The sequence below is a fragment of the Mastomys coucha genome, unplaced genomic scaffold, assembly GCF_008632895.1.
Source record: "Mastomys coucha isolate ucsf_1 unplaced genomic scaffold, UCSF_Mcou_1 pScaffold22, whole genome shotgun sequence".
NCBI classification, from domain to species: Eukaryota; Metazoa; Chordata; class Mammalia; order Rodentia; family Muridae; genus Mastomys; species Mastomys coucha.
The window spans coordinates 231,183,645-231,192,021 of NW_022196905.1; the positions used below are offsets into that span (position 1 = coordinate 231,183,645).

Genomic DNA, 8,377 nt, shown 5'->3' on the forward strand with positions numbered 1-8,377 from the left:
GGCTATGAGATATGAGTCAGCTCTGCTCTACCCACATGCTCCTGCCTCATGCTCTGCCTCACCACGAACCAAGGCAGTCAAGGATCGTGAAACATCTAAACCACTTCCCTGAAGTAGTTTTCTCCAGTATTTTGTCAGACACATGCAGTCTTTGTTCTACATCAGCCTTAGATGATGAGATGAGTTCTGCTTGATGTGGTGCAGGTTCATTTTAACACCTGCATGCTGAGGATGTATGATGACCACAGGTCTGCGAGTAGGAGGTCTTGGGAGAATGAATGGCAGACAGCTCTGTAGTGACTGTGAAGTGACAGAAAATGTGATGGACATTGCAACATGGCCCACTCCAACAATTTGGCTTTGTTTCAAATTAACCAGGGTTAAGTTAAGTGTCTGATTTGAGCAGGCAGAAACAGGGGAAGGACTGGAGAAAAACTATTTAATTAACAAATGAACTAATTGTCTGTGTGTGGTACTGGAGTTTGTACCCAGAGTCTTGTACATGTTAGGCAAGTGCTCCACTTCAGACCTACGTCCTCAGCTCTTGGTTTTTTGAGACAGAGTCTCACCGTGTACCCAGACTGTTTTTGTTTTTGTTTTTTTTTTTAAATATGGAACACTTCATGAATTTGCGTGTCATCCTTGTGCAGGGGCCATGCTAATCTTCTCTGGATCATTCCAATTTTGTATATGTGCTGCCGAAGCGAGCACCAGACTGTTCTTAAACTCACAGTCCTCCTGCCCTAGCTTTCCAAGTTCTGGGATTACAAGAATATACCACCATACCTAGCTTCACTTTACTAATATGGTGGTTTGTATAAGAATGGCCCCCATAGGCTCATATATTTGAATGCTTAGTCATCAGAGAGTGGCACTATTTGAAAGCATTAGGACTTATAGCCTTTGTGGAGAAGAATGTCAATAGGATTGGGCTTTGGGGTTTCAGCCATATCAGACCTAGTGTCTGTCTGTTGGTTTGTCTTTCTCTCTCTCTCTCTGGATCAGGATGTAGCTCTTAGTTCCTGCTCCAGCACCACCCCATGTTCCACCATGCTTCCCTCCATGATGATAATAGACTAAACCTCTGAAACTGTAGGAAAGCCCTAATTAAAATTTATAATAGTTGTCTTGGTCACTGTGTCTCCTCATAGCAGTAGGATGGTGACTATGACAACAAATAAGAGCAAAGATAACAAAGTGCTGCCCTAGGCCATTAGGCTATGTGAACAGAAAGCATAACAAGGCTTCTGCCCTTGTGGAGCTTATAGCCAATACACATTGCAAAAATATGAAGTTCTCACTGCAAAGAGAATTATACAAGACACCTGTGTGGGCTTGAGACTTTGGCAAAAGGATGGCCAACTAAGAGCTGAAGAATCATCAGGAACATGGTGAAAGGTGATGGGGTGAGGTGCTTTCTAGGTATGGAGAACAGAACTACAAAGACCCTGAAACTCAAGGACTTAGGAGGAGTTAGGAAGAGAGAGTCCAGGAAGGATGGTCTCCAGGCCCAGAGATCTACAGGATACACGAAAGACAGGAGGCTGGGACTCCAGAGCAAATGAAAACTAGTGAAAGGTGTTGACCTAGGGGAAAGGCAGTTATGTAAGAGTCATTCTGACTTGAGAATGGAAGGCAGATTTGGAGAAATAACTGAGAGTGAGTTTAGAGAAAGCAGACAGGAACTTCTGCTGAAGACTGTTGGAGTAGAGGAGCTGATGGTGGTGGTGTTAGGACTGGAAGAGGAAACACGTTCACGATCAAGATGTACATTTAAGAAGCTTGCTTCTGATAGGTGTGCTGACGTGACATTCCAGCCAATGAACTGAGTAGAAGTGAGGTGATACTCTGGGTGGAAGCTCTAAAGGTTGGAGAGTGACTGGTTCTGACACTTTTCTAGCATGTCAAATGCTGGCAGATTGTTCATCCCAGCTCCCTGCATGGGAGAGCCCCAGAACAGAGTTCACATGGACTACTAGATTCCAGAACATGAGGCAGAATAATCCCCAGTTGATGGGGAAAGTGTCAATGCAGTAGAATCAAGCCTTAGCCTACAAAGACAAGATAGGGAAAGATGTAGCTAGGAAGAAAGGCCTGGGGGATAATTATCCTGAGTTTATCCCAGGGTTTCCTTTCAGTTTCCAGTACAGCTCAGCTTTGCAAATGAGTGAGCCTCCAGCTCCCAATTCCATCCGCTGTAACCCAGTATGAAGCAAAGGGAACCAAGCACACCCGTCCGCGAGCGTGGGCTTGAATGGCAGCAAAGTACTTGAAAGAGGAAATATTCTCTTCAAGGGCTCCACATTGCTATTCAGCACAGATGTCTGCTTGCACTTGACATAAAGAGATTCAATTAAACCACCTGGCCACTGTTTCATGATACAACCATCAAACATGCTCTAAAGGGTCAAGGCATGATGGGAATATTTAACTCCTGGTGGGAGCAGAGAGTAATTGGAGCAAGCTGGAAGATGTTTCAGAATCTGAAAGATATGGTGATCATTTAGCAGAGGGGCTCGTGGACAAGACTGGCCGTAGGGGAATAAAGACCATAGTGAGCTTGTATAAGGAGCTTGGGAGCCTTGAACCCTCAGCAAGGACAGACTGAAAGGCTCAGAAACCCCACTTGCTGTTGCATGGATATCGAGGCTGAGAAAACTCATGTGGGTACCACTAACTAAGAGTAAGTTTGGGGCCTAGGATGTAGAGACTGGAAGATCAGAATTCGAAGCCAGCCTTAGCTACACAACATAACAACAACAACAACAAAAGTAGATAAATACACTCAGCCTCTGCCTCCCACTTCGACACACACACACACACATACACACACACACACACACACACACACACACACGTCATTGGCATTCCTATACATCACCATTGCAGATGGAAGTGTCACAAGTCTGGGAAGCTGAGTTGGACAGTGAGAGCTCACTGAGAGTCCTACCACCCCCATTTCCTGTTTTCTATTGGACTATTCTACTAAGTCAGTTCTGGATGCCCTGATTACCAGAAAGGTAGACAAAGGTGAAAAAAAAAAGAATAATATAGAGAAGAGGAAGAAGACTTGCTTCAAGTGTCAGGGACAGAGATGACAAGCAAAGGTCCTCAGGTGACAGGTAAGCATGCCAGGCCTAAGGACCTACAAAGCATTGGAGGCTACCAGAGGCGAAGCTGCCTTTCGTTCACACTAGTATTGGCAAATATTTTATGGCCTATGTGTTCACTTTCTTATTTACTTTGGCCATGCTCTGGCTTCAAACTCAGGGCTTGGTGGATCTCAGACAAGGCTTCCATCACTGAGCTACATCTACAGCCCTAAAAGGAAAGAGGACTCTGGAGCAGGGAGGCTTTTGTCAGGGAGAGATAACAAAAGGGGGAGACTTCTCTAAGGCGCCCCAAGAAGTGCAAAATGCTTCTGCTCTGCTCACTGCAGGAACTCACAGATTCCCCAGCCCACTTCCCATCCTGCATTTCCACATTCACTTTCAAGTTTATGTTTTTAGATCCTTCTGCTTATTCTCCACATCTTCTGGAGTCCTGAGAGAAGACTGCCACTTTGTCTCTGGCCAGGTCTGGCAGTGAGCGGGATCCTGGAGTAGGTATGGAGATTGTCCAGCCATGGCCAATCTTCTAAGTGTCCCATTTTAGCAGAAGGAACCATCAAGGCTCCAGCTCCTATTTATGTGAAGATACAGAGTTCAACCACAGCCACATCTCCACGTTCTCTCTTCCTTTCCCCACACCTACTTGACAACTATTTCTAGAAGCTATGCTCCTCTTCCAGGCCTACCTGGGTCACTCTTGCCAAAGAACTTGTCATTTTCTAGCTTGCAAACTACTGAGCTTTGGTTTTGGGTGCTCACGGTTGAGCCCAGGGCCGGTGTTAGGTGGAGTGTGTGTTTTGCCACTAAGCTACAGTCCTTACTGTCTTCTGATGGACAGCAGAAGAGAGTTTTCCTGTCACCTCCTCTGTCATATTACAAGAGGGACTACTATCTTTGAGTAATGATCTGTACCTTGTGATAATTTGAAATCACCATGGAAACATGCCTCTGTATTTGTTTATGAATATTTCCAGAAATGTAGAACTGAATAAAGAAGCCTCATTTTCAATGTGGTAAAATCATCTCATGGACCACCATCTCAAACTGATTAGAAAGGAGACTGCAAGCTTCCAGTTCATCTCTCCCTGCTTCTTAAGTGGACTCAGTGTGACCAGCTGTCCCTCGCTACTTCTTACATTTGTTCCCTCCTATGGTGGGCTGAAGGCTCTGAAACCAAGAGCCAGAATAAACCCTTCCTTGCCTAAGTTCTGTTGAGAGAACGTTGTCAAAGCAGTGAATGCCCCCACCCCTGTTGGCCTTTAGTCTAGGCTCCGCACCACAGTTTCAAGGTAGCAGCCATGTGTACCTGAGACTCACTATAAAAGGGGGTGCTTGCCCCTCCTCTCTCTCTTGCTCTTTTGCTCTTGTTCTGTCTTCTTGCTCCTGCTCTCTCCCCTTCTCTCCCTATTCCCCTCCTCCTTCTCTCTCCACATGGTCATGGCCATCCTCCACTCCTCTGCTCTCTCTCTCTGCCTTTCTCTGTCTCTACTCCCTCAACCCACCTCCCCATTATAATAGTAAACTCTATAATAGAGTAAACTCTATTCTATACTATACAGTCATGTGGCTGGTCCCTCAGGGGGAAGGGATGCTTCAGCATGGGCCCACAGAGGCAATCTCTTGCCCCATACCACACCTTACCTCCACCAAACATATCTCTGGTTTCCCTTTCTTTTTATAAAAAATAACACCCTACCCCCAGCTTTGAACTCCTTAAAAACAAAATGATGACTTGATTCTAACAAATAATGGAAAGAAGGCTGCTGTGAGAATGGAGCCAGACACCTTCCAGCATCTTCAGCAAGAAGTCCTTCTCAGTGATGGTCTGCAAAACTCAAGACAGTGTACCTCCCCCCTTCCCTAGCTTCCAAGGCCACTCTACCCCACCTTCCCTAGCTTCCAAGGCCTCTCTACCCCACCTTCCCTAGCTTCCAAGGCCACTCTACCCCCCCCTTCCCTAGCTTCCAAGGCCACTCTACCCCACCTTCCCTAGCTTCCAAGGCCACTCTACCCCCACCTTCCCTAGCTTCCAAGGCCTCTCTACCCCACCTTCCCTAGCTTCCTGTTTGTGTTCCCTTCTCCTTAGAGCTTTGGCTCTGGCAGCATAGCTGTTCCCGGGGTTCTGTCTTTACAGAGCTCTTCAATGAGCCAAATATGTACTAGCCTCAGGACCTTTGCACTGGTTGTTGCCTATGACTTGAATTCTGCTTCCTCCGTCCATCCTTTCCTCCTTCCCTCCCTTCTTCCCTCTCTCCCTCAAGTCTCTGCTCGTATGCCTTTCCAGAGATGACTTCTCTGATCTTCCTATAAAAATAATCACCTTACTGCAGTATTTACCACCCTCGCCCTAGTTTTTCTGATGCCCTGTATCACCTGCCACGTCATTAATTTTTCTCTTGCACATGTGCAGGTCAAATGTCTCTCACTAGCATATGAGCTTCCTGAAGACAGACATGTGCTCTGTTTCATTCTCTGCTGACAGTACCAGCACACCATAGTCTCAATAAAAACAAAAACGCCTGCATGGACAAACAAATACTGTGCTCCAAACACTCGGCACACATGCACTTGCACATGAGCTTGTGCACACACACACACACACACACACACACCACACCAACTTTGTAGCTGACAACTACATTCTAATCTAGATATACTCTCAAATCCCAGATACACACTAATAACAAGGATAACAAATTTTAAGCACTGACTGCATGTATATTATCTTATACTGTCACTATCAAAAGGGAAGTTATAGTTCTACTTGGTAAATGAGGTGAGCCGAGAGGATACATGATTTTCCTAATATCACAGCTTCTTAGAGGCTGAGTTGAGGTTTGAAGCAAGCCATCTGGCTCTGGAGTGGACAAGGGCAAACAGGGCTCTCAGGCCAGCTCCAGTCCGTTGTATGTTTTTGTGCAACCTGTCAGCAAAAAAAATGGGGCCTTGGTCCTTCCTTCCTTGCTTCTTTCTTTCCAACATATTATTAATTTTAATTTGCTTATTGTCGGTAGAGAGGATTGAACCTGATGCTTTGCACATGCTGGGCATCTCCAGCTATCATGTTTTAAAAATAATTATAAGAAATCTGCAGCAGAGGCTGTATATGGTCCACAAGTCTACAATTGTTTAGGATGGAAAACATACCACATGAAGATTCCCAGGTGCTTCCCACAGGCACAGAGGAGGGAGGTGAGGCAGACTGCCTATTTAAACAGTAATCACTGGGTAAATCTGTGCCTCCGGCAGCGGCAGCAAGTAACTAAGTGCCCCTGGCAGATACTTCGAGGAGGAGTCGCTTCACAACCGCCACTGAAGAAGTGACAGAAAGCAAGCCCAGAGATCTAGTGATACAGCCATTTAAGTCCCACTTAAGAGGTAGAGCAGGAGGCAGGGCAGAATCGCCGTGTGAGATGCTTGCTTCTTAAACTCTCTTAGTCTTAGCTGCCTTGTTCTCTGCAGCCACAAAAGGCAGCAGCTGCGTCCTGGGGTCCCGATCCACCCCAGGTTCACACTACCCACTGTTCACCAATCCTCTGCCCAGCAGGAGCCCCAAAGGAGGCTGGCTTTCCCCTCCCCCTCACTTCTGGCTCCTTCCAGTCTTCCGAAGCCTGTCAGGAGTCCCATCTTTTCCCCTCCTGACCTTCTTCTCACACCACAGCTACGCTTGTCCAGGACCGCTGGAACTATGCTTTAAGAGGAGAATAAAACTAACTTGATGTGAAGTGAGCAATGGAAGTGCAAGGCCTCCAGTTTCCTCTCCGCGCCATACAGGAAGATCTGGACCACGTGGGGAGCTTGCGGAGCCTTTTGATGTTCCCCTTCCTGCTAGTACCAAGCAGGATGGAAGAAGGCTTTGCCTTCTCCGTGCAAACTCACAACAGCAGGCTTCCACTCATGCTTGAAAGGAATCAGAGATGAAAAAGGCAAAAGGGAGAGTGGAAGATTGTTGTCTGTAAGCTTTCAGGACAAAGAGACCCTTTAAAACCAACTACAGGGCGTGTTAAAGAGCTCGAAAATACCTCAAAAGGGCATATCCACAGGGGAGCCTGAGTCTGTGCCAGGGCCCATTTAAAATGGTTGGGTCACAAGCTACACACACAGACACACACACACACAGAGACAGAGAAAGGGGCAGAGACACACACACACCCTTGAGCTGGCATTTCTGAAAACCAAGGTTCCTGGGTTGACAGTTGCTTTTTATGAGCCAGGGTACTAAGTCTGAAATGTCCCAAGACTTTTCTGATCTACTTGTATCTGTGGTACCATTTGTGGTATACGCCAATGATCTGTGACAGTCTAGGAACTATGAACAAGAACCTCATAGTGGCTGTCTATCTATCTGGGCCTAAGAGAAACTGTCAACTCTTTGTCCCTCCCCTCCCCTCTCCTTCCTCCACTCTCCTCTTCTCCCCTCCATCCCTCCTCCCTTCCACTCCCTACATCTCACTGAGGCTGTGTGGGGCTAATGCACTATGTGCACTTTCCTGAGATTTGGGTCTAAAACTTTGGGCTCATTCTACTACCTTAGCAATGGTGTCAGGACATTCAAAGTGCCAACTTAAAATCAAAGCCAGTTTATTCCTATAATACTTTTATGTTCACACTGACAGCATAGGCTGCCAAATATTTAGGATCCACAGATAGAATATATACAGACAAGATCAAAAAGGAAAATTAGCAATGTCTTTCTAGAGAAGGAAATCAAGTAAGACTTGGTGGCGGTTGGTTTTTATTGCCAACTTGACATAACCTGTAATTGGGAACTGGGAAGAGGGAACCTCAATTGAGAAATTGCCCAGATCAGACTGGCCTATCACCATGTCTGTAAGAGATTGTGTTGACTGATAATTGAAGTGGATAGACTTAGCCCACTATGGGTAGCACCATCCCTCCCTATTCTCCAAGTCCTGGGCTGTATAAGAAAGCCAGCTGAACAGCAACCAGTGAATCGTCAAGTAAACAGCATTCCTTTTTGGTTTCTGCTTGAGGTCCTGCTTGAGTTTCTGCCTTGACTTCCCCCAGTGGTGGACTGTGACCTGGAAGAGACATCAATTAATGTCTCTTTCCTCCCCAAGATGATTTTGGTCAGACTGTTTTAGCATAGCAACAGAAAGGACAGACCCATTAGGTCATTCTCCCCACTGACTCTTGTATTTATTTAGTTATTTAGTTATTTAGTTATTTAGTTAGTTAGTTTTAGTTTGCTATTTAGTTAGTTAGCTTTTGTTTTCATCAATCTCATTATGTAGTTCAAAGTAACC

At 45.9% G+C, this 8,377-nt stretch overlaps 1 non-coding gene across 1 annotated transcript; it reads right to left on the reverse strand.

Annotated features, from left to right (window-relative positions):
* Positions 1-605: 605 nt before the first annotated feature.
* LOC116071596 lies at positions 606-711 on the reverse strand. The gene has a single exon (XR_004111007.1). It is a non-coding gene; the product is annotated as a U6 spliceosomal RNA (small nuclear RNA).
* Positions 712-8,377: the final 7,666 nt, after the last annotated feature.